The sequence below is a fragment of the Apodemus sylvaticus genome, chromosome 10 (assembly GCF_947179515.1).
Source record: "Apodemus sylvaticus chromosome 10, mApoSyl1.1, whole genome shotgun sequence".
In the NCBI taxonomy this organism is placed as follows: Eukaryota; Metazoa; Chordata; class Mammalia; order Rodentia; family Muridae; genus Apodemus; species Apodemus sylvaticus.
Window position 1 is genome coordinate 108,110,860 of NC_067481.1, and position 25,689 is coordinate 108,136,548.

General features: G+C 49.7%; 1 long non-coding RNA gene across 1 annotated transcript; it reads left to right on the forward strand.

The window, feature by feature from the left end:
* Positions 1-728: 728 nt before the first annotated feature.
* LOC127695221 (uncharacterized) lies at positions 729-21,337 on the forward strand. The gene is made up of 3 exons (XR_007979917.1): positions 729-1,077; positions 15,111-15,260; positions 21,029-21,337. It is a non-coding gene; the product is annotated as an uncharacterized LOC127695221 (long non-coding RNA).
* The last annotated feature ends 4,352 nt before the right edge of the window (positions 21,338-25,689 follow it).

The following is a 25,689-nucleotide window of genomic DNA, read 5'->3' on the forward strand; positions in this document are numbered from 1 at the left end:
GAGTAATTCTTCGGAACTGAGTGGAGCTTATCCCTGAAATTTAGATTGGGGGGGTCTTCCAAGGAACTGCAGTCACCCCATGGAGAGCTCTGAGACAGACAAGGAGTGGGAGGAAGAGCTGGGGCCATGACTAGCTGCCTCTCCTGCTTCCGTGTGTGTGTGTGTGTGTGTGTGTGTGTGTGTGTGTGTGTGTGTGTGTTGAGAGGGTGCTGAAAGTTGGGGGAAGGGCCCAAGGCCATCCCTGCGGTAGGCACCTGGAGTTCCCAAAAGAAGGGGGCAGACCCGAAGGCGAGTCTGAACCTTCTGGCACCCCGACTGCTTCCACCTCCAGCTCACCGATCCCTGGAACCCTGCCTGCTCCCCACTTCACCGCCCCCAACCTCCCAGAGGCAGGCACAGTGGCACATTAAAAGTGGGGAGTCTTCTCCCTCCCCTAGTATGGAGAACCCTAAGATCTGTTGTGCCCCTCTCTGCAACCTCCCCCCCACCCCCCCACCCCCGCAACGGTCGCAAGTGACATGGCCAGGCCGCATTTCTAGGAATGCGAGTGACCGCAACTGTATCTGGAGAGGGTTTCTAGGAAGGTATTCCCCACCCACCTACCCCGCCACCCCCACCACCCCGTCACTGGGGCGGGCGAGCTCGGCTGGAAAGCTCTAGCCTTCTCCACGCCCGGCTGAGGAGGAGCCGCCTCCCTAGCACGGCCAACCCTGGCCGGCCCTGCCCCCGCCCCGGCCGGCCACTGGGCAGGGGGGGCAGGGGCCAGGCCCCCCCCCCGGGGGCGCTCGGGCGGGGGCGCGGCTTTGTGGCGGCTGCGGAGGCCGGGTACAGCCCCGTGGGCACGGCGAGCTGCTCGCGCTTGCGGGAAAGCCTGTCTCTCCGAGCGTGGCTGAGGAGGGGGCTGGGTTTCTTTTTGTTTTTAAAAGTCTCCTTTCGCCCTCGTTAGCCCCCCGCGTGCCGCCGAGAGGATCGCGTGGAATGGCTGCAGGGCCCCAGGGCGCACCCCACCCCACGCACGCCCTCTGGGGCGCCAGAAGGCGCAGCCCCGGAGGGATCCCTGTACCGGGAGGAGGCGCGGTGAGTGTCCGCTCTTCCTGCACAGCTCCCTGCCCGGGGCCTCGGGCTGGGGCAGGAAGCGGGGCAGGTGGGTGTCCAGGCCCTGGGGGGTGGGGTGCGGGGCAGAAGCCAGCCGGACCTGGGGGGTGGGTGGGTGCGGGGTGGGGGGGAGGTGGCGGTGGGGGCTCGGGCTCCACTCTTTCAGGGACCCAGCTTGTCTGGGTTGCTACCACCCTGGCGGCTGCAGACAGGATCTCCACACGAACCCTTTCCCCAATGGGGCGTGTGTGAGGCCAGGAGGTGGGACAGGGACAAGGCGGCCCCGACTTCCCTAGTGCTGGGGCTTGGAGACAAGCAGGAGGTAGAAAAATCAACCCCCACCCCGGAAAACCCATTCGAGAAACTGACTCGCTGCGTGACCCCGATATCAATGCAGCACAGAGCACAAGCTGCTGGCTCGCTGCGGCGCCGGACACTCCACGTGCGTCCCGAGGCCCGGCTGGCAGGGCGCACTGGGGGCCGGTCCCGAGAGAGTATGCAGCAGCTTACCACCTTCCTCTAGATAAAGTTAGGGGACCCCTCCCTCTAGGAGCAGTTGGCCTTGACTCTTTGGCTGTAGCCTAGCAGGACTAGTGTAAAATAAATAGATTAAAACTAGGTTTTAGGGTGAGGATCCGGAGGTCTGAGATGACACCAACTTGGGGGGTGGTTAGAAAAAAGATATTTGATTCAGGTCGGGAGGTTGATGGTTCTGGTTTCTCTTGCTTCCAGTCCCACTAAGGGGAGCAGAGGAATGTGCTGTTCACGTCTTCTGAGGACACGTCCATATTTATAATTTATTTTTAGGAGAAGTTGTGAAAAAGGAAGGGGGGGTTAAAATGGGGAGAAAAGGTGTGCTTGCAATGGTGTCCTCTTGGGAACTCAAAGGCTAATTGAGCTATTAAAGATGGAAATAATTTCTCCCAATCTGGATTCAACAGCAAATTTGACTTTAATGAGACAATTAAGGGTATAAACGGAACTTTATTTAGCTGGAGGTGGATGGGGTGTGGTGGTTGAGATTTATGCTTGGTAAAAGGACTTTTCAAGAGCCCTGGTATTTGCTGGAATGTTTTCAAGCTTGATTATGCTGGGACGGATGGCAGAGTTAGACACAGTATCGCCCTCCACAGCGACCCTGGCTTTGGGGGCGATGAACCACCTTACCGCAGGAAGAGGCAGGCGTTTTTAGTTGCTCTGACTTCTTCCAAACCCAGTCTCTAGGGCAAGGCTGCCCGGAGCTGGGAACTGCGAACCCCAAAGGGGCTTACTTAAGAGGCTCCTGGAGGCTGTGAGCCCAGAATCGGGGTTTTGAGGGCGAGATGAGTTTGTGTTTTATCCAACTGGCCCACAAAGTCCCGCTTTTGGGGTCATCCTAACAGCAAAGGATTCAGGCCTTGGCAGCCACTGGAGGGAGAAAACAGTGACCCAACCCCCCCCCCCCCTCCCAGGCTGCTGATCTGAAACTAAAAACCTTTGGAGGCAAAGGAAGGCTGTCTCCTTCCGACAAAGGGAACCGGGTGTTGGAGTGGGAGGAGCTGGGAGGGCACTCTTCTTATCTAGCTTGCTGCCAAATTCCCAGAACAACCCTGCCCATGGCCCCTCTATTTGAGAGGCAAAACAGATAGCAGAGGAGGGGAGTTCAGGTTCTGCACACATACATCCCAAAAGGCTTTGTGAGGCCCTTCAGTGAATGAGACCAGAAAGAAATGGTTGAATACGTGCACCGTGTTTCCCAGCGTGGAAGCCTTAAACATCACTGAAATCGTAAACTATAATGCTATGGGTTTCCACCTGGACTTGTAATTCTTTCCTCCAAGTTGAACAAAAGCATCAGAAAAAAGTCTGGACGAATGCCCCTCTCATTCACCTGAGTGAAAACAGCCACATGCACGCATTCCATAGTGCACCCACACACCCTGAGCTATTTGCAAACTTGAATTTAAATTACGTGTTCACAGCAGAGGATAGAACAATGCCTTGGTTGCTTCTGAACTGAATCCTTGGTGCCTGATGGAGCAATCTGATCCTTGTGGCACATGGATACCCAGATGACATTTGTCCTGCTTTGGCACAGAAGAAAAGTTCTTTCCTTTCACAGTTCCCTGCTGTTTTCCTTATGAGGTACAATGACCCCCAACTTACTCCAGGAGTCCACAGTAGCGCTGCGGCTCACCTGTGGGCGATGGCCACACGGCGAGCTGTGTTTGTGCTTTGGGGAACTGGCTGCCAGATCCCTCTGCTCTGCTAGAGAATCTCACCAAATCAGCCTTTAATGTTACTTGTACAAATAGAGTGCTTTCTGTGAATTAATGAGCCCAGAGCACCAGATGGCGTGCTCGGATCATGAGCTGCCGTGGAGGTAAGGAAGCCGGAGGTGAAAACTATGGAATTGTTAAAAGTGCAGAAAGTGGACAGAATTTAGTGTTGAATGCGACCCGACCCCTGCTTTTAAGGTGAGCATGCCCCAAACACAGGGCAGTGTTTACATTCAGCCCTCTGGGTCCACACATGTAATTATGAATATATTTAGCAAACTGCACCCTGTACCCTACCCCCTGCCCCCAGCCGGAGTTTGCAAGCAGGTAAAGTAGCAAGATTGTAAATCAGTGCTTTTGCAGTGAGAGGTCACAGTCATGAAATCAGCAAAGCAGTGCAGATTCTTCTCACGTTCCCAGCTGCCACCCTGCTTCCCTCCCCTGCCAATAAGGAAAAAAAAAATCGACAAGGAACTGTTGAATACTCTGAATACATTTAGGCTTTTCTCCCCTGGCCTGTGTGTGTGTGTGAAATTTCATTAAGCTGTTGCTACTTCCCAACGCTCATGTGGGAGTGTGGATTTAGAAAGGGTGTGGGAGAAGCAATTTTGAATTTAGTCTTTTGCAATATGTGGTCCAGGGGACATTTTCAATAGAAAATATGTCAGTAACTTATGACTAGGGGTGAAGCAGAGGGACCTGCCCTTCAAAACAAAGTTACACGCACACCTCAAGCCAGCAGGAGCTGGAAAAGCCCCTGCTTCCCAGCCCCTCATCTAACTGGCAGTGGTAGAGTATTACCTAGGAAAGACCCTGGGTTCACCCCTAGCAGTGGAAATCAATAAACAGACAAGAAGATTTGGGCTCTGTAAACTTAGAGCTTCCGAGGTAATAAATGGTTTAGACATGAAAATTAGGTTCAGAAGACCCCACTTCAGAGCTACTTGTTAGAAAGCACCACAGAGAAGGCTGTTCATTAGACTAACTGCTGTTGAAATGTTCCTCACCCATTTTTCTAACCTAAAGTCCTTCTTGCTGTTTAGATCTGGTACAAGAAAGTAAACCCCAGTCAACCCTGCCCTACACAAGTGTGTTTTAAGTAACCGCAGGCTTTTCAGGGTAGATGCTGGAGAGAGAGTGGCAGGGAGGACGGCGGAAGCAGCAGACACTGGGGCTCCTCCATGCCAGTACAAACCCCAGGCACCTTGTGGTCCCTTTCCAAAGCAGCCAGTGTTCTGCCATGGCCTTCACAGAATCCATGGTTTTAGAGACATGGGCAGGTATTGATACAGTTCCTGGTCTTCCTTCCATCAGTTTCCTCACGAAGGACCCACAAGCACACTTTACTGGGTTTCATGCACTGTGACAGGAAAGGGACACCCAGGGATCACAGAGGTCCAGGGAGAGAGAACCGCTGTAAGGTCGCAGGCCCGTGCAAGCTCCTTCTGAGGATGGAGCCCAGGCAGGGAGTAAAGGCCACACCGGTGCAGGGCTGAGCCTAGCTGCTGAGTTTCAATGTGCTGTCAGAGTTCTGAGACTTCAGCAAATGGGGCTCTTTTGCTAGAATCGTCCATGAGCCCTGGGCCTGGGGCCTGCTGGCATCAGTGCCCAAGACAGCCGGGACCACGGCCAGCTGAGGCCCAGACGTGGCCTTATTGCTATGGCTAGAGCCCAAACAAACTCCAGATAGTGGCCTGGAGGTTTTTTTGCCTGGGGTCAGCATTGAAGCGGTTTAGTGAGAAAGTGGATGTTTGACCCCTCAGGGCGGTCTTCCCAGAGATCCAGCCCGACCAGGGCACAGTGTGCTTTTGTAGCCAAGTAAAGCCTTCTCTGCAGTCCACATGGGGCTAGGATCCTTCCTTTTGGGGTGGCTAGGAAGGGTGGGTGCCCTAAAACCCATCTCAGCTACCATGCAATTCTTTGCAGATCTCTTCAAAAGCCAGGCAGTCTGCTGCATTCCAGGAAGCTGAGCCTCCTCTACCTAGGCCTGAAGGGGCAGGGCGTGGGCCTAGCTGTTGGTGGAAGGTTGCAGAGTGTTTGAGGACCTGGGGGCAGGGGTTGGGGGTAAGGGGAAGGACCAAGTGAGCCAAGGAAAGAAGTAACATCTAAGATACCTGGATGTAGTCTGAGTATGAGGCCTGGGTGTATAATCTAGCCTAAGTCCTGCTGAGGGGTGTCTGCGGCCTGCTGAGCCTTGGCAGAGACACCTGCTCTGAGAGGCTGGGCCCAGCCCTGAGTCAGCCAAACCCTTGGGACTCTCACTGACCCTGGTAATTGAACTCCAGGTCTCCAGAAGGCCTTGTGGACTTCTTATTGCATCTGAGCACGGTACATAGGATCCAACCAGGGGCTCTAGGGCCAGGCCGTATTTAGCCTCAGTTTCACCAGGAGAATGATTTAGGTGTTGCCTGGAAGGAGACTGTGACCTGAGTTGCTGACTGTCACATGGTAGCGATGGAATGGCACCCTCACCCGCCTGGTGCAGATGCCTGGAGGCTGCACCAGAGTTTTCAAGCCACCGGGTCAGTGCCAAGGAACTTCTTGTGTGCTGGGAATGTGTTGGGAAGGCTTCTACCCAGGCTGTGGTGGTTAGGTACTTCCGCCCAGCTCAGAGGCAGATTTCAGCTATCTCTTCTCTGAGATGGCTCATTGTGGTGCATCGCATTACTGAAGACCACCCTGGGGTGCTAGCTGGCCTGGTGGGCACCCCATACCCAGACCTTAGCGGCCAGACCCCAAGTGGGTGTGTGTACCTTCACAGTGACAGCCCAGCAGCTTTAAACACCCAGTGACCCTTCCCTGAGGCTTCACCTCTCAGTCAACCATGGAAGCAGCCACTCAGCTGGAAGGCAGCTTCTCAGTCCCCCACAGTGCAGGAAGGAGGGCCCCGGTGGGTCACTTGTTCTCGATACTGGCCAGTAGGACCAGGAATGAACACCTGGTGTTTGGGGAAGGGGGCTGGGCCCTGGGCATGCCTGGCTTTAGGACATTGTTGGCATGGTCAAGTCTGGAGCCCTACCCTTGGCTCACACATCTGTACGGAAGCTTCTGCCCGGAGACACATGTGTCCAGTTGCTGTAAAGATACCGAGGTTTCTGGGAGACTGCATCTAGCGCCACACCCCCAAAGGTTCGCTTGTCTGAAGTTTGCTTTAACTTTCTGCATTTTTTTTCCTTTCTAGTTTTGGTTCTCAGGGCCTCTGTGAGCCTTCAGTTCCTGCCAGCTGATTGGTTACCGCAGGGAAAATGAGGGACTTTTGGGGGCAGATGTGTTTCCATTCCACTATCATAATGCCCCTAAAAATCCTTATTGCTCTTGCAGTATTCCTCCGGGGTCCCTGGGCCAGGAGCTGCCTGCAACTCCAGAAGACAGAGTCCCCTGTGCCCGCCACCCCCAGCTGCTCAGGCTCTGGGGTCCACCTCCCTCACTGTGCTAGACGCCGGTGGAAAATTAAAAGATGGCGTGTGAGGCCTCTTGCTAAAGGTGCTCTTTGCCCTCCAGGGGGAAAAGGCTGGCTCTAGGCCTGAGGGGAAGGCCAGCCAAGGCTGCGTCCACCTTTGCTCCTGGGGGTGTAGGGAGGCAAAGAAAGTGAGGGAGAAACCAGAGCTACCAGTTGGCTGGGCCTGGTCCCTCCAGGGCCTCTAGGATCTTCACTCTGGCAGAGAGTCCTGGGCGTCCTCCCCTGCCAACTCCCAAGAAAAAAGAGACACTTCTCCCACTCTCTGCCTTAGTTTCTCATCTTGCCAAGGGAGGGTCTGTGCTCCCTGAGGTCTAAGTTTCTTGGACATATCCTAGGGTGTAATGGGATTAAGATCACAAACTCTGACCGGTGCCTACCATATTAATTAGCATTAGCACGATGTTTACTAATACATGCAAATTCCTTAGCGCAGAGGGTTCAGAAGCCACAGTTCAGCTGCAAGCAGGAGTTTCTGGAAGCAGCAGTCTGCTTAGCCATGTTCTGCCTAAGTACTGGGCTGGAACTGTGTCACACTGGAAGTAACTCCACCCCTCTGAGCCTCACCACCTCACAACTGGGTCCCCTGGCTTAGAACAGAAGCGTCTCCAAGTCTCTCCTACATATCCACCAGGTGATTTTAAATAAATTGTGAATAAAGCTATTAATTATGCTAATAGGCATTTCTTTGCACGGTAAATGTTTAGTTATGGTAGCTGGCTTGTTTCCATTTAAAGTATTTCACATGAATTTAAATTTCTTAAAAACAAGAGGCTTTTTCTTTTTCTCACTTCAACCCCTTCTTTTCCCTTCCTTCCTTTCTTCCTTTCTTCCTTTCTTCCTTTCTTCCTTTCTTCCTTTCTTCCTTCCTTCCTTCCTTCCTTCTTTCCTTCCTTCCTTCCTTCCTTCCTTTCTTCCATCCTTCTGTGACAGGGTCTCACTTTGTGGCTTTGGTTGGCCTGGACTTCACTATATAGACCAGACCCACAGACCATGCTCACGTCTGCCTCCCAAGTGCTGCCACCACACCTGCCTAAAGAGTGGGCTTCTTTTGTTTTGTTTGGTTTGTTTTTAGGATAGAATAGAGTTTATTCAGGCCTTGGGGAAGGGAGTTAAGAGTAGAGACCGAGAAAGGTGGAGAGAGTAGAGAAGCAGAGGCCGGCCTTGACCTTGTGGAGAGAGGGGGAAGGGAGGGGGAGGGGAGGAGAGCCTTAGAGAGAGAGTGAGAGGCAAGAGAAGCAAGAGCCAAGAGTGGGCTTCTTTAAAAAAAAAAAAAAACCATAAAACATTGTGTGGAGGAGAGAGACAGAAACCTGAAGTGCCCTAGGAATTTTTAAATTCCTGTTTCCCGCCTGGGAAGGTTGGCATGGGGAAGCTGGAGGGCACAGTGACATTCCTACTCACTGAAACTCCAACTGTGAGCCTCACAGTGAGGTAGAGCCACTTCAGGCTCACCATCCCCAGAGGCTGCTCCTCCCTGTCCTGGGTGGGCACAACCCGGTGCCTCCTTCTTGGCGAGGCTCCTTTATGCACCTCAGTTTTCAATGGAGAGGTCCAACCTCTAGGGGAGGCCACCATCAGTACCCCTGGTTAAGGAGCCACCATACCAGGTTTCATGGACAGGACACCAGGGTAGGCAGGGGCACCATACTGCTCTTGACCTTAAAGCTCAAAGGGCCACTGTGTGTGAGGTTGAGTTCCAGCTTCTAGCCAATCCCCCAAGGGTGGTGGGAAGGGAAGCGCTGGCCCCAGCAAGGGGCCGGCTCCAGCTGCACTTCATGCAGTGTCATGGGGTGAGGGTGCCAGAGGGGGCTGGCTGGCCAGCTAGGGCACATACAGAGGCCAGCGGACAGCTGCCAGCCCTGCTGCCAGAGCACACCCTGCCCCCACTCTACAACTCTGCGAGGACCGGGCTAGGCCTTAGGGGCACCCTTACATCTCTTTCCACCCAAACAGTGGGGAGAACTTTTAGGACTTTTTTATACTGTAGACTAAATTAGCCTTGAACTTGCAGAAACCTCTGTTCTCAACTCTGAGTTAGTGGCCTACAGCATCATGCCTTGCTACCAAAACTAGCTTTTGTGCCTCTTTGTCCCTCTGTGTATCTCTGTCTTTCTCTGTGTGCACCTGTCTCTGTGTGTCTGTCTCTCTCTGTCACTCTCTGCCTGCCCCCCCATACCCTCTACACTTTTTTTTTTTAAGGCAGGGTCTCTATCTGAACCTGGACATCACTGATCAACTGGGCTACTGTCTAGCATGCTTCTCCAGTCTGGAGAAGTACAGGGGTTACAAAGATGTACCTCAACACCAGACTGCTTTTTTACCAGGTTCTGGAGGCAAGCACTTTACCAACTAGGCTCTCTTCATGCCTGAGACACGCTTTTAAGCCACATGGACTTGAATTTTAGAGGTTGGGCTGGTCCTGGATTAAGCTGGATAGCCACTCCTTCCCTGACTCCTAACCTCCCTCCCTCTGCATCTCCCTCTTTCCTTGGACAAATGTCTGCTGAGGGCCCCATATGCCAGGCACAGTGCCAAGTGTGGAGGTCCAATACTGTGTGAGACACAGCCCCTACTAGAGGCTTCTCACTTTAACGGGAAAAGATGGACAAGAAAGCAGAGGAATGGATGACCCGTGTGTGGACACTCACTCTGCTGAATGCTCAGAGTTCCGGTCTTAGACAGTGCCTCAGAAAGGGCATCTCAGTAACATGGGAACATGGGCAGCAGCAGGTGTGGTTGACCTCCTGTAATCCCAGCACCCAGAAGGCAGAAACAGGAGGATGGTCTTTGAGTTCTAGGTAGCAAGTTCCAGGCCAGCTGGGACACAGCAAGATCCTGTCTCAAACAAAACACACCCAGTAACAACAAAAAAGGAAACAGACATACATCTGATTGTCCTACATTTGTATTTGGACTCTTCCAGAGACAGGTTTTACAGTCTCTAGCCTGTGATAATGCTTTTTGTTCCTCAGTTTTCCTATCTGTAAGTACTAGAAAGACAAACATGGGGTGGCAGTGGGAATGAGGTAAGGGCAGTAAGGTACCTGTACTGGCTGGTTTTGTGTGTCAACTTGACACAGGCTGGAGTTATCACAGAAAGGAGCTTCAGTTGAGGAAATGTCTCCATGAGATCCAGCTGTGGGGCATTTTCTCAATTAGTGATCAAGGGGGAGGGCCCTTTGTGGGTGGTACCACCCCTGGGCTGGTGCTCTTGGGTTCTATAAGAGAGCAGGCTGAGCAAGTCAGGAGAAGCAAGCCAGTAAGAAACATCCCTCCATGGCCTCTGCATCAGCTCCTGCTTCCTGACCTGCTTGAGTTCCAGTCCTGACTTTCTTTAGTGATGAACTGCAATGTGGAAGTGTAAGCTCAATAAACCCTTTCCTCCCCAACTTGCTTCTTGGTCATGATGTTTGTGCAGGAATAGAAACCCTGACTGAGAGAGTGCCCATGGGAGCCTTGGTTACAACATAGTAATATGTACAAATAAATTAGTGTTGGAAGTCAGAATCTTGCTATCCATCAGGCTGATGGCACTGGGGACATTACTGAGTGTCTCTTCGTGATGAAAGCCTCATTAGTGGACGTCAGCAACAGGAGGGTGAGACGTGGCTGTCATGCCTCTGAGGGGACATGCTAGTAGCTACTCTCCTAGCAAGCAAGCCATTTAAGCCTAGATTTGGACTGGTTCTCAAGGGCCTGGGGTCCACCCTTGGGTTGGTCCTATCAAGTGTTGCTGTCTTGAATGTAATGATTTTGGAACCAGGGACCCCATATTTTCATTTTGCAAGTTCTTCTGTCCTGCCTTATTCTGACAGGCTTCACTCTTCTGTCATTGGTAGTTTGCACATCGGGCCCAGAATAATTTTTCAATTCATCAATCCAGCATTTGGTGGGTTTTGTTGGTTTACTTTTTGAAACTGTCTTTAGACCAGGCTGTCCTAGAACTCACCAAGGCTGGACTTGAACTTCTGGTCCTCCTGCCTGGATCCCCTATCAGGGTACATGGATTATAGGCCATACTCAGTTTTATGCTGTGGTGGGCCTTGAACCAGGGCATCTCCATTCAACCTCGGCAAGCATTTTACCAACTAACTTATATCTCCAGCTCCCAGTCTAGTGTTCTGTAAGGAGCTGAGTCACCCAGGAGAAGATCGCATGCACGTTAGGATTGATTGCTCACATATATGCCTGGCTGTCTCTCTGTCACAGGCAGGGTGGCTGCTGAGGACAGGACAGATTTTTTCTTTTTTCTCCACTGAAGCTTGAGGCGTTAGCACGGATTAATCAGGAGTTCAGTGAATCATAGGCCATTCTTCCTCCTGACCTGAGCCTACCTAAGCAACGGACCCATTCCAGGGAAGCAGCCTTAGATGCAGCCAATTCTGGAAGCCCTGCTGGCTCCTGGAAAGCTCTGTGAGGGGAGACTCGGGTCTCCTGAGATCCTCCTCCCTGATGTTCAGTGGCCTGGTGTTTAACAGGCTCTGTGGGGTTCAAAGACAACACAGATTCAAAGGTCTATAGGGCTGGCTCTGGGAATCCCCTCACAAGGGAAGAGCTAAGTCTGGCTTAAAAACACTCAGATTTCCATTCTGAGTGAGTCTGAGGCCCAGTGGGAGGCCACAGGTCAGGGTTTCCCGACTGTTAAGTGTGACAGTGTAAAGAAAGAGTCAGTAGAGGATATCTCAGCTTTCCAGAGGCTGAGACAGGAAGATTGTGAGTTCTAGGCTAGCCTTGGCTATGTAAAGACACCATATGTGGTTGTGTATGCCTCTAACCCAGCACCCTGGAGAAGGATAAAGTGAAATTTTAATAGTTTTATTGAATGATCCACTTAAAATGGTAACATTCACATTGGAAGTGTGGCGGCTGGCCTGGGACACATTCAGTGTCATGTGAGGCAGCCGTTGTCCCAATGGCTGGCCTGGGACACATTCAATGTCATGTGAGGCAGCCGTTGTCCCAATGGCCTACTAAACCTCCCATCGCTGTCGTTCTGCCCGCATCCTGATAGGCACAGTGGTCTCAAAGTATCACTGTGCCGCATGTTGTACATGTACACAGTACAACCATGTTGTAGTAGCAGGATGGACTGGCTTTCTTCCCTCTCTCCCCCTTTCCCCGGCTTCCATTTTTTCCTTTTTTTTTTTTGTTTTTTGTTTTTTGTTTTGTTTTATTGTTTATTTTTTGGAGTTTTGGGGTTGTTTTGTTGTTGTTTTTTAAGATAGGTTCTCCTGTAGCCAAGGCTAGCTTTGAACACCTCATCCTCCTGTCTCTACTTTCTGAGTTACCAGCTTGTACCACCCCTCTGCCCCTCCGCCCCCAGCTTAAGACTTCACTCCCTTCTGTGCCTGAGTACTATTCCGTTAGGATGGCTGCCCGTTGTGTGTCCGTTTGTCAGTTGAGTAGAGGTGTGGGTTGTTTCCATTTGTTGCTATCATGAACAGTGCAGCTGTGGATGCTCCTGTGTGCTTCTGTGTGCATGTTTGCACATCTTCATTTCTCTTGGGTGTGTTGGTAGGAGTGGAGCTGCTGGATCCTAAGACAGTGCCCCGCTTTCCATTTTGAAGAACTGCCAGAGGTAGGCCCTATAATGCCTTTTCTGGTTCTGTTTTCTATTAGCGGAAATGCTGCTTTGAGCACCAGGTGCACCAGAGGCAGGCAGCCTTTAGCTTGTTTCCTCTGTCCTTTCTCTCTCCTCCTTCTGAGTGTGATGCCTCTTGGCCAGTGTTTTCTTACTCCTCTTAAAGAAAGTTTTGCTGGCCAGGCAGTGGTGGTGCATGTCTTTAATCCCAGCATTTGGGAGACAGGCAGGTAGATTTTCTGAGTTCGAGGACAGCCAGGCGCTACCCATGAAAAAACAAAAAGTTTTGCTGTGTGTGTGTGTGTGTGTGTGTGTATGATGTGCCCCTGGTTGCCAGGAAGAATTTCCCCAGAACTAGAGTAACAGGCATTTGTAAGCTGCCCAATGTGGGTGTTGAGATCTGAACTCCACTCAGACACTGTAATCACTCAATCACTGAGTGATCTCTCCAGCCTCTCTTTCATGTTTGCGAATGTGTGCGCAGTGTGTGTGTAGTCAGAAGACAGCATTGCATGTGGCTCTTCTGGTGCCTTTCGCCTCTCCCGTGGGAGACTCTCGTTGGCCTGGAGCTTGGCCATGCCAGGCCAGGCTAACTGGTCTAAGAGCTTCCAGAGATGCACCCACTAGTCTGTGCTCCCATCTCACCGTGGGATGGCAGGGGTGCTATCACGCTCAGCTTTTTACCGAGGTCATAGCATCTGAACTCAGCACATCGTGTTTGTAAGGCATAATCCTTCCTGACAGCCATCTCTCCATCTCTGACATTCTAACATTTTCTTTTGTCTCAGACTTTCAGTGGGTAGGATGCGGAGAGGGTCAGACAAGCTGAAGAACAGAATCTGGAGCCTACCCCAGTCAGCACTGGCCAGAACCCTGGGTGGGGTTAAACCAGCTGTGTGATTCGAGGATTTGGGATGAGACTGGGACTTAGGAGTTCCTTTTTCTTGTCTTTTTTAAATAGTTTTCCTTTTTTTTTATTGGATTGTTTCTTTATTTACATTTCAAATGTTATCCCTTTTCTTGGTTCCCCCCTCCCAGAAATCCCCTATCCCATCCTCCCTCCCCCTTTTCTGTGAGGGTGTTCCTCCACCCACTCACCCACTCCCACCTCCCCACTTTTGATTCCCCTACACTGGGTCCTCAAGCCTTCATAGGACCAAGGACCTCTCCTCCCATTGAATCCCGACAAGGCAGTCAGTCCCCTGCTACAAATGCAGCTGGAGCCCTAGCCCTGTGTACTCCTTGGTTGATGGCTTAGTCCCTGGGAGCCCTTGGGGGGGGGGGGTCTGGTTGGTTGATACTCTTGTTCTTCCTATGGGGTTGCAAACCCCTTCAGCTCCTTCAGTCCTTTCTTTAACTCCTCTGTTGGGATCCTCTATTGGGGATCCCGCACTCAATCCAATGGTTGGCTGGGAACATTGAACATCCGCCTCTGTATTTGTAAGGCTCTGGCCGGGCCTCTCAGGAGACAGCCATATCAGGCTCCTTTCAGCAGTAGTGGCACATGGCTTTAATCCCAGCACCAGGGAGGCAGAGGAAGATGGATCTCTGAGTTTGAGGCCAGCCTGGTGTACAAAGTGAATTCCAGGACAGAGAAACCCTGCCTTAAAACAAAACAAAACAAAACAAAACAAAACAAAATCACCACCAACAAAAAAGAGTTCCTTCTTCAAAGGTGGCATCTGAATTTCAACAACAGAGCCAGCAAGGTCTCCACATGTCTGCACAGCGTGTCAGCAGAACAGAAAGATGCAGCAGATGCAATGATGTAAAACCTTGGATACCCAGGAGACACATAAGCGAGCCTCACCCCACCCCTGGAGTGGCTCCAAGGACAGTTGGATATCTTCTGGCTTGTAGGTCAGGATCCAAACCCATATCATTTGAATTTCCCAAAATAAGCTGACCCCATCCAACCTGGAGGCACTTAAACAATCATTTGTCTGAGGCCTCTCCTAAGAACCACAGTTGTTTTATTTGGCCACGACATTTAGTTCTAGCTTCTGAGTGGTTCAGATGTTCCCGAGGGTGACAGGGCTGCAGTCTTAGAACAGAGGTGCACAGGGGGTAGACTGCCAGAGCTACGACAGGTCTGGGGTGCCCAGGAGAAGCAGGTGGCCGTGGTGGACACGGGCAGCCAGGTCTGGGGTGCCCAGGAGAAGCAGGTGGCCCGTGGTGGACACGGGCAGCCAGATGCAGTCCAGTTCAGAACAGAAGAGGCCAGCCTCTACTACCCCATACTCATGAACACGGAAATGTGCATATTCCTTGGCATAAGCACTTGCAGTGTAGACCCAAGAAGTGGAATTTGTTTTTAAGTTCTGCATCTGTTCCCTGGTGTCCTTCAGAAAGGGTGTAGGACTCAAGTGCCCCTCCATGATGGACATATAAGGTCCCTGCTTCTGGCAGCCTTCCCCTCCTGCACAGATGCCATATTCTCATGAGGTAAGGTGACTTTCAGAGTGGGCCTGGGTGGCTGGGTGACCATGACTGCTAAGGGGATCCATGTGGCTTTCTGAGGAGACCAGCCAGCCATTCAGCACTTTTAGGAGTTTAGGTTATGTAAACAAAGGCAGCGTTTAAGGAGGAGAGCCAGAAAGTTATTCCAATGAGTGGCATTGTGCCAGCCAGTATTTATTTCTTTAGCATGGTTAGGACTTAAATATGGTCAAACATATTCTTCTTTTTAATTTTACACAAACAAATATGTTCCCAGGCTGACACCTCCGATGCCAAGTTTCTAGGGGAAAAAAATTTGACTGCAAACCAGTAAAGCAGCAGAGAGCCAGTGAGGATGCGAGCACTACAGAGAGTGCGATGGGAGCACCCAGACTGCTGACCAGCACTGACTCCGTTTTGGCTGCAGGTAAACTTTCCAGGAATCTCAGGACACGACACAGTGGGATATATCAAAGTCGAGGATGGAAAAGGTTTGGTTTTGCTCAAAGGAGCCCCTCTCAGCTTGATACCCTCCACTCTGCTAGTCAAGAGATGGCAAAGATGCTTCCAGAGAGAGGCTGAAGGGAACAGGGGCGCCAGTAGCTTTTCTTCCTCTCAGGGTCATGCTTGTGTGACAGCCTCAAATGGTTCCAAACAGAGATTAAAGCAACATGCTATTTGGAGTGATTGCTTAAATGAGTGACCGCCGGCTTGTAATGAAGTAAAGCCTTGTAACCCCTGCTTTCACTACTCTCTAATGAAGGACATTTTCTACAAGTTTCTCTGGAATGGCTTGGAATTTGAACCTTTTTTTTTTAAAACTGTGTCAAACTGATGTTGATAATAGACATAATAAGCATTTGCTGGAGGCCTTGTGTGCCGCAGCCTTTATATACTTGATCTAACCCACTCCATTTCCTACTAAAATAACTTCTCATTAGTCCCTGTTTTACGGAGGTTAAAGCAAGCCTCCTTTGAGGGATTCTCAAGAAAGGGGCTGTCCAAATGGAAGTTGCTAGCCACTTGTGGTGATTTGTGTCTCAATTAGGTACAATTAAATGCATTTAGCCAAGTGTGGTGCTGCGTGCCCATATCCAAACCTTCAGGAAGCTGTGGCAAGAGGCTTGAGAATTGAAAGACAGCCTGGGCTACAGATGGAGGGTCTCCTGGCCTCAGTCCAAATGCTCAGTGCCCCTGAATGCGCTGGGGGCTTCCACAGTGGGCCTCACAACCCTTGACACCTGGGAGAGGCGGAGAACCTTCTGGAGGTTAGTGCAGGCCCGGAGATTCATGGCTGGTAATAAACAGGGCCTGCACATAGGTCAGATGGCCGAGCTGGCTCAGTCTCGCTCCTCTGCTGTGAGACCACAGCAGAGGGTCTCATGTAGCCCAGACTGGCTACAACATACTCTGTGGCCAAGACTGACTTTAACCTTCTCTATGTGTGTTAAGTATGTGTGTGTGCATGTACACTGGCATGCACATGCAGAGGCCTGAGATTGATGTGTGCTGTCCATCCTATGCACAGAGAGGAATCTCTCTCTCTCTCTTCTTGTCTGGCTTGCCCTGGGAATTCCCTGACTGTACCTCCCAAGTGCAGGGATTGTAAGTGTCCTGCCTGGCTTTTCCATGGGTTCTGGGAACCAAAACTTAGACCTTTGTGCTTTGCAGCAAACATTTTATAGACTGGGTGGTCTCACCAGTCCCAGCTTTGCACTTCTGAGCTTGCACATCCTAAGTGGGATCTTAGGCATGCGCTTCCACAGTTCTGCTGTGTATGTCTGGGGATCAGATGCAGGCTTCATACATGCTATGCTCTCCACTAACTGATGCACACCCCGACCCTACACTGACAGTGTTTATGGAAATGTTCTCCTTTGCAAACACAAGCTCCCTGATCTCTATTTTGTGATCTGTAATGAACAGAGTGTCGAGACAATGACTAGCAGCTGCTAGGATTCTGGAGCAGGGAAGCCAGATGTCACCTTTGAATGACATGTGAAACCACCCTTGGAAGTAGTCCTACTAAAATAAGAATGACAGGAACCTAAAGGAGCTTCCAAATCTGAGTGTCACACCTTTATGGGGTCAAAATAAGGAAAATCCAGACTCCAGTTAACCATAAGATGGCACAAGTTCTTCACAAATATAAATGGGGAGCAGACTTGTATGTAGTTTGTGGGAGAAGGAAGCAGCATGACTTGTTGTAAACATTGAAGCCTTTTCTGGATCCAGATCTCATCCAGCTGTGAGGAAAACACCTGTGAGCCGGAACGTCGAGGGGAGCCGTGGATTCGCTAACATCTAACATTTAAGCATCACTGTTCAGTTTAAAGGGTGATGGCAGCAAAGGTTTTTTGTTTGTTTGTTTGTTTTTTTCTGCTGGAGTCTGGTCGTTTATTCTTGAGTCTGTAATTCCCTCAGGATAGTCTGGAGGGTGTGTCTGCACAGCAGAAGACGATCAGATTCATCCTGTTCTCCCGCTGTGTGTTTGCTTGAAGCTTTCACAACAGGGAAGGGAGGCTTGGTTGGCAAATTGCTTGCTCGCCGCACAAGCATCAGGTTCTGAGTTTGGATCCTGAGCACTTGTGGGTGGGAAAAGCGTATGCCTGTGACATCACTGCTTGGGTGAGAAGGCAGGAGCATCTCCGGGGCTCACTGGCCATCTAGTCTAGCTGAATCAGCAAACTCATGTAAACTAAGGTAGTGATTAAGGAAGACACCCATCAGGTACCTCTGGTCTCCACATGCATACACGTCTACACATACCATAATACACACAAGAAAATGAAAATTATTCTTTTTCTGACCTCTCAAAGATAATGTTCCTGCATTAGTCAGGGTTCTTTAGAGGAACAGAACTTCTAGAACAAATATATAGCCTGTGTGTGTGTGTGATTTATTTATTTATTTATTTGAGTGGCTTACAGGCTGTGGTCTAGCTAGTCCAAGGCTGGGTGTCTCAGCTGTCTTTAGTATACTCTGGAATCCTGAAGAAGTTTGCCAGTGAAGAAATGAACTTGCCACAAGAGCAAACAGGCAAAGAGCAACCAAGCTTCCTTCTTCCATGTCCTTTATATAGGCAAGAAGCAGAAGGTGAGGCCCAGATTAAAGGTGGATCTTCCCACCTCAAAATATATGGATTAAAGGTGTATCTTCCCACCTCAAAAGATATGGATTAAAGGTGTATCTTCCCCCCCCCCAAAGACCCAGATTAGAAGTGGCTCCTCCCACTCCAAGTTATTTATTTAAGAAAAAATAAATCCTTCACAGCTGTGCCAGGCCTTCTGGGTCTTAGTTAATTCCTGATGTAGTCATCAAGTTGAAGACTGAGGATAGCCATCTCAGGTCCCCACAGCACTCCTGCATCTGCAGGGCCAGCCTGGGGGCAGGCCTAGGCTACATCTTCAAGTATCTGGTCCAGTCTCCATGGCAACTAGTAAGGCCTAGCGCTCAGCAGCCTACTTCCTACGCCAGGGTCAGGCCGGGCGGCCAGTACCGTGTCAGAATGGATATTGTTCCCTTTGGCGCCTCCCCCACATGGATATTCTCAGTACCACCTGCTCGTCCTCGTCACACCCTTCTCTCCCTGGACCTTCCCGCAGAGTCACCAAGGAAGGAGCGGGAGTGGCCAGTTGGCAGGGAGGCAGCCCTGGGATTGTGGGTTCCAATCCCGACCCCACTACTTAATGGCAGGGCCTTTCACCTCTCTGAGCCTCTTCTGTAAAATGGGTTTATAGAGACCTGCTCACAGGCTGGGCAGATGGGTCAGTGGATGGAGCACTCAATCCACAAGCAGCGTGAAGACCCAAGTCTGCATCCCCAGAGCTCACATGGAGCTGAACACAGTAGATAGAGCCCGCAGCTGCAATCCTAGCATTCCTCTAGGGGAAATGGGGGACACAGGGCACACACACACACACACACACACACATACATATACCATACACACACTTCACATACGCCACACACACACCACACACACACACACATCACATACACACACACACATCACTCACACACCACACACACACACATACACATCACACACACATCACACACACATCACATACACACACCACACACACACATCACACACACATCACTCACACACACCACACACACACCATACACACACCACACACCCCCCCACACACACATCACATACACACCACACACACACACATCACACACCACACACATCACACACACATCACTCACACACACCAGACATACACATCACACACACACACCACACACATCACACCCTCTAAGCCTAGTCACCTATGTATCCCTCAAGCAGGAAATTCGTGCTATCAAGAGGCCTAAGGTCTTCCTATATCTAATTTCACTTTTAAAATGAGACCAGTCTTCCCCAGCGTCCGAATGCCTGCCTGATGTCACAGCAACAACACCCAGTCCCAGCTCCTTGGGGAGAAGCCGTCCTTGAAACAAGGGAAGCCGACCTGTTTTTTTTTTTTTTTTTTTTTAAAGACATGGTTTCATGTACCCTAGGTTAACCTCAGACTTGTTTTGTAGCTGAGGATATCCTTGAACTTCTGATCCTCCAAATCACATTTTCAGAGTGCTGTTGGGATTAAACATGTCAGCGCCCTTAGGTTATGTGGTGCCTGAGAGAGGATCCAGGCTCCATGTCAGCCAAGTGTGTCCTAACATCTACATCCCAACCCTGAAACCCACTCATTCTAGTTTTGTTAGTTTTGTTTTAGGTGTTTTGTTGTTGTTGTTGTCTTTATTGTGTGGGTGTGTTGCTAGGATTCATGTAGCCCAATCTGGCCTTGACATTGCTTGTAGCCAAGGCTGTCCTTGAACTCCAGGTCCTGTGTCCATCTCCTAAGTGCTGAGCCCACACCTGGCTGGAAGGCAGCTCCCTTCCATCCTGCCCTGGAATAGGAGGATGCGCATGCTGCTTATCTTGGACTGCAAGGCGCTTTGGTCCCGGGAAATTCAGATGCTAAACCAAAAAAGCCCAATTTCACTATCAGCTGCTCTGCTTACAAAGGGGCGTTTCTAAGAGGTGGACTCTGGGGATAAAGTCTACTGAGATCAATTTACAAGATCCCTTCAAATTTGAGGCTCCGTGTTTGTGACACCCATGGACCACCTGTGTGTCCCCTCCACTGCCTAGCGCCTTACTCATAGCCTTCCATCTGTTACTGTCCAATAGCTGAAGTGATTTCTCTAGTCTAAAAATAGAAGCGCCCTGACTTAGTGTACAAACCACAAAAGTTCTCATTTTCCCATTTAGGATAAACCAGAGACTTTGCAGATGCACGGCTTGGGCCAGGCTCCCTTGAGATTGTTTGGCCGGGATCCTAGCCTTGTAACCCTCCCTCCCTTCCTTCCTTCCTTCCTTCCTTCCTTCCTTCCTTCCTTCCTTCCTTCCTTCCTTCCTTCCTTCTTTCCTTCTTTCCTTCTTTCCTTCTTCCCTTGTATCCTTGATTCCTAGCACCCTACCTATTCCTTTCTAGAATCAGCACAGTTCTAGTCAAAGATCTATCGGTCTGCTCACCTAGTTATCGACCTCTTGGAGCTTACCACTCAAACATGAGGACCTAAATTCAACCCCTAGTAACATCTAAAGAACCGGGCATCACCATGCCCCAGTGCTAGGGATACAGAGAGAGGTAAATGGGCTTTCCTGGCCAACCAGGAAAGGCTATTCAGTAAGCCCCAAGTCCCAAATGAAAAACCCAGTCTCAAAAGTGAGGTGAAGAGGCAGGTGTGGTGGGGCTCTCCTTCAGTCCCAGCGTTCAGGAGGCAGAGCCAGGTGGATCTCTGTGAGTTCAAGGCCAGTCTGATCAGCCAGACAGCCAGAGTTGTTACACAGAGAAACCCTGTCTTGAAAAACAAAACAGCAACAACAACAAAGTGGCTAGCTTCTGGGAGTTGACACTTGCACCTGACCTCGGACCTATACATGTGTAAGTGCATAAACTGAATTGTCAATGGCTAGCCTCCCGGTCCATGGGCCAGCACTTCAGTAGCTAGCCTGTCAGGTGAGGGACCATTGTTAATGGCTAGCTTGCCAGTCCAAGCCCATGTTTTTGATACTCGCTTCTACTTTACAGCTCCTGGCTGGTGACATGTAGATGGACACTCTATAGCTTTCAAATAGTCCTACAAATACCACAATCGCTGCTCCATCTGAATCAAATCCTTCATACCCACCAGGGTTGTGTGTCCTCTTCTCTGCCTGATGTCATCCTGGGACATGGTTGGGACACCCTGATGTCACAAGGTGGAAGATGAAAAGACAAACTCTGACACATGCGAAGAATGTGATGCGGGGACCAGCTTGTCTTGAGTGGTTGTACATTTCTATCTGCTCCTCTTAGCTCTGTTCATCTCCCTACTTCAGCATGCACTTGATGCTGAAGGGACCCATGAGCCTTGGAGCTGCTCAAGGTGCTCTCTGGCTCTGGATTTTACAGTAATGAATGCACCCACCACCAAAGTAATAATAAACTCACAGCCTCATCACTTGCCTGCTAGCTAATTCCCTTCTTGTTTTTCTGCCCCTTTCCTCAAATGGATTCTTGAGTTCTTCCACATTGCTAGTTGCTAAGCTATAAAGTTCCAGGTTCCGAAGCCTTGCTGCTCATTGGTGGAGAGTTCCTGGGCTTTTCCAATCAGGAAGCTGCAGAGAAAGGCATTCACTCCAGCAGCTGGGAATTTTCTAGCAGGTGATGTCATGCAAAGGTCTTGGACTAGCACTACAGGATCTGGAGTACTCTTGAACTGATGGAGGAGGGTCTCAGGTTCTAGAATGTTCCCCCAGGAAGATGAGGGGCCATGGATAGACAATGTGAATTCCTACCCTGGGCAGCAGAGATACCTCAAGAGGCCCCAGGATTAAACTGCCATGTCCACCTCACAGCTTGGTCAGTGGTGACACCGGGAAGCTCAGGAGACCGAATGACGCTAAGGTTGGGGTGCTTGCCATGAGGGCCTTATTTGCAAAGGACCTCCGAACTCCTAGGCATCCCCCAGTCCTTGAGCAGCTGGGATGATATGGCTGCCACGGGTGGCTATAAAGGACAGTAAACTATGTGACCAGAAGAGCATTTACCTCAGCTCTGTTTCAACAGGAGCTTTGACCCTTCCCTTTCAGAAGCTGCCCTGGACATGGCTGAAGACTTTCGCTTCCTTCTTTCAGAAAGAATGTTCTAGCCGAGCATGGTGGTGCATGCCTGTAATCCCAGCACTCTGGGAGGCAGAGGCAGGCAGATTTCTGAGTTTGAGGCCAGCTTGGTCTACAGAGTGAGCTCCAGGACAGCCAGGGATACACAGAGAAACCCTGTCTCGGGGGAAAAAACAAAACAAAACAAAAACAGAAAGAAGGTTCTGAGAGGTCACATGGCTCAGATGAACTGATCAGAATTTTCCCTGATACTTTCCTGCCAGAACTATAGGAAAATACCTCATACACTGCACTGCCTGTGAACACGCGTGGAAGATGTTTGAAAAAAAGAAAAGAAATTCCTCAAAGATACAGAGCCCCTGAGCTCCAGCTTGGGGTAAACCATGCCCCACATCTAATAGTGAATTATTTTTCTGCTTGGGAAACACCAAGCTTGGTGTGTGTGTGTGTGTGTGTGTGTGTGTGTGTGTGTGTAAGATGCAGGAACATATAGATTCACTTCATGACACCCAGCTATATGTCAGGTGATTTGCACTATACTTCCATATAAGGTCCCTAAGGTACTCCACTGGTCAGTCCTGGCCAGTTCTGACCAGCTCTTAGACTTTGAACTGGACAACCAGAAGGAGCTCGTCTCCTGCTTCCATCATTCCATCATTTACACCCCAATTATGAGATGAGTCTGTTGTAAGTGCTACTCAGTTGCTATCTAGATGCAGGGTGCTCTCTGCCATGTTAAATGCAGAGAACCCAGATGAAAGTTGAGTAGACATCACATTCATGAGCACCTCGCCTTCCCGTGAGCATCATCACCTTCCAGAGATAGGAGCTAAATGAAATTTTCTTTTTGAGCTACCTGACCTTGCGTACTTTGTTATAACAGGACCCAGACAGAGGCAGCTAGCTCCCTGTTGGGATAATGGTGCGAGTGCTGGCAAGCAGGTTACTCATCTGCAGATGGAGGGAAGACATGGAGGACAAGGCCTGGAGAAACTGTTACACTTGGCCAGGGTCCTAGGGAAGCAGGGGTGCTCTCAAAGCAGAGAGTTTATGGGCACCGAGCAGGTGCATCCCTTAGGATCCACAGGCCCTTGCACTGTAGGAATCATGTAGGTCTGCCCACCTTCAAATCCTATGGCCGGCGTTCCAGATCCTGAGAGCGCTGATCACTCCTGGGATAAACCCCATAGCACCGTTACCTGTGCTTGGCTCCCATCACTATCTGCTTTTGCTTTGCCGTCCACGATGGGTTACATTGTGCTCCATAAGCTTAACGTCAACCAGACATCAGCATCTGACCTCATTAGAGACAGCATCTTTGCTGGGCAGTGGGGGCGCACGCCTTTAATCCTAGCACTTGGGAGGCAGAGGCAGGTGGATTTCTGAGTTGAGGCCAGCCTGGTCTACAGAGTGAGTTCCAGGACAGCCAGGGAAGGAAGGAAGGAAGGAAGGAAGGAAGGAAGGAAGGAAGGAAGGAAGGAAGGAAGGAAGGAAGGAAGGAAGGAAGGAAGGAAGAAAGAGAGAGAGAGAGAAAGAGAGAGAGAGAGAAAGAAAAGAAAAAAGGAAAGAGAAAGAAAGAGAAAGAGAGGGAAAGAAAGAGAAAGAAAGAAAACATCTAAAAATAGTATCTTTAAAAAAATTGAAAATATGTGTCTACTGTGTATGGTTGGTGTTTTGCCTGGATGGACAGATTTGCACCATGCCTGGTGTTCCCAGAGGCCAGCAGAGGACATCAGATCCACTAGCACTGTAGTTAGAGATTGTTGTAAGCCACCATGTGGGTGCTGGGAATTGGATCTGGATCATCTGGGAGAGCAGCCAGTGCTTAACCACTGGGCAATTGCTCCAGGCCCCAGAAGTAGCATCTTTGTAGACGTAATCATGTAATCAAAGAGGTTACCCCGGACTATGTGGAGTCTAACCCCAGTGAGTACAGACCTTATAAGAAGAGAGGGATTGGGAACAGTGACTTACATTTTTAAACTTGGGGGACAGACACAGGTGGATCTCTGTGAATTCAGGGCCAGCTTCATCTTCATAGCAAGCTCCAGGCTAGCGAGGGCTAGTGATATCCTGTCTATAAACAACAAGGAGGGAGGGAGCAAGGGAGGAAGGGAAAGAGGGAGGAGGGAAGGGTAGAGAGACTCCAAGGCCAAGATTGACAGGATGCAGCTACAGGCTGAGGAAGGCCAGGAACTGGCCTACCCTCTTCCCAGACAAATACAGATGGTTGAGCATAAGGAATAGATTAGAACTCTTTACAAATCAAGGTATTTGAACTTAAGAGCTGCTGTTTACTGTAAATCCCATGAAATAATGTGAGTTATATTAATCTCATAAGCTTATTCTCTATGTGGTTACCCACTTCCTAGTATAGTAGCCTTGGTAAAAACAGTGTTTCCTTCCCAGGGCTGCTTTAGCTTTGCTTGTCTGTTTGTTTGTTTTGTTGTTGTTTCAAGACAGGGTTTCAGGCTGGCCTTGAACTTACAGCGATTTACCTGCCTCTGCTTCCCAGGTGCTGTGATTAGAGACATGTGCCATCGCTACCCGAACAATGGGACTAGTAGGGTACTACAGACTGTGGATATAACATCGCCTTCATTCTCTCACCACTAATTCTACAAAGCAGATGTTTTTTGTTTTTATTTTTGGGGGGGGGAACATTTTATAACTTATATATAAAATTTCAGTAAGAAACAATGCAAAATGACAAGAATATCTACCTTGCAAGAGCCAAAACAATAAAATTCAAAAATCAAAATTTAAACAAAAAGACAAAGAAAAAAAAGGACACAAAATCATAACACCAAACAATAAAAAACCTACACATATATGAATGTAAATTTTAATTATAAAACGAGTTTGAACAGAGGATTTAAAAATCTCAATCATATCATTGCAAGAAACAGATCCAATCTTAAGAAAACATTATTTTATGAAAAACTTAATTCAGACAGTTTGTTTATTATGGGAGTTAAATCATGTTTCGAAAAGAATCTGGCTGTAACATCAGTGTCTCCCGCGAAAGAACTGTCTGAAGCAGCCTTTCATCCTAAGGCTGCCTGGCTTGGAGCAGTCTAACCTGCAAGCACTAAACAGACAGGATGGCGATGGAGGATGAGGCTGGGCGCGAACGCACGCAGAGAAGAATGAACCCACAGAGGGTGCAACCTGCAGTGCAGGATATGACCTAACCTGAACCATGTAACTTACGTGAATGGGGCTGGCGGGTAGAGCCACAGGGACAAGGGTAATAGAAGGACAAAACAGTTGCGGCCGTGGACGGAAGCAGCAGAGTCTCTTCTTCAGCTAACCTACTTTACTAGGACGCATGCGTGAACTTCTGTTTCCTGCTAAGCCGTATACGTATAGTTATAGGGCACTCGGAGCCCTAGAACTCTTCTACTAATGACTGCATAGCATTTAAAACCCTCTTTTTTATTAAAACATTATATATGTGTGTGTGTGTGTGTGTGTGTGTGTATATATATATATATATATATAAAGTTCACAGATAAGATTTCTCTGTGCGGGGCAGTGGCGCAGGCCTTTAGTCCCAGCACTTGGGAGACAGAGGCAGGCGGATTTCTTAGTTCAAGGCTAGCCTGGCCTATAGAGTGAGTTCCAAGACAGTCTGTGCTACACAGAGAAACCCTGACTCAAAAAACATAAAACAAAAAACATAAACAAA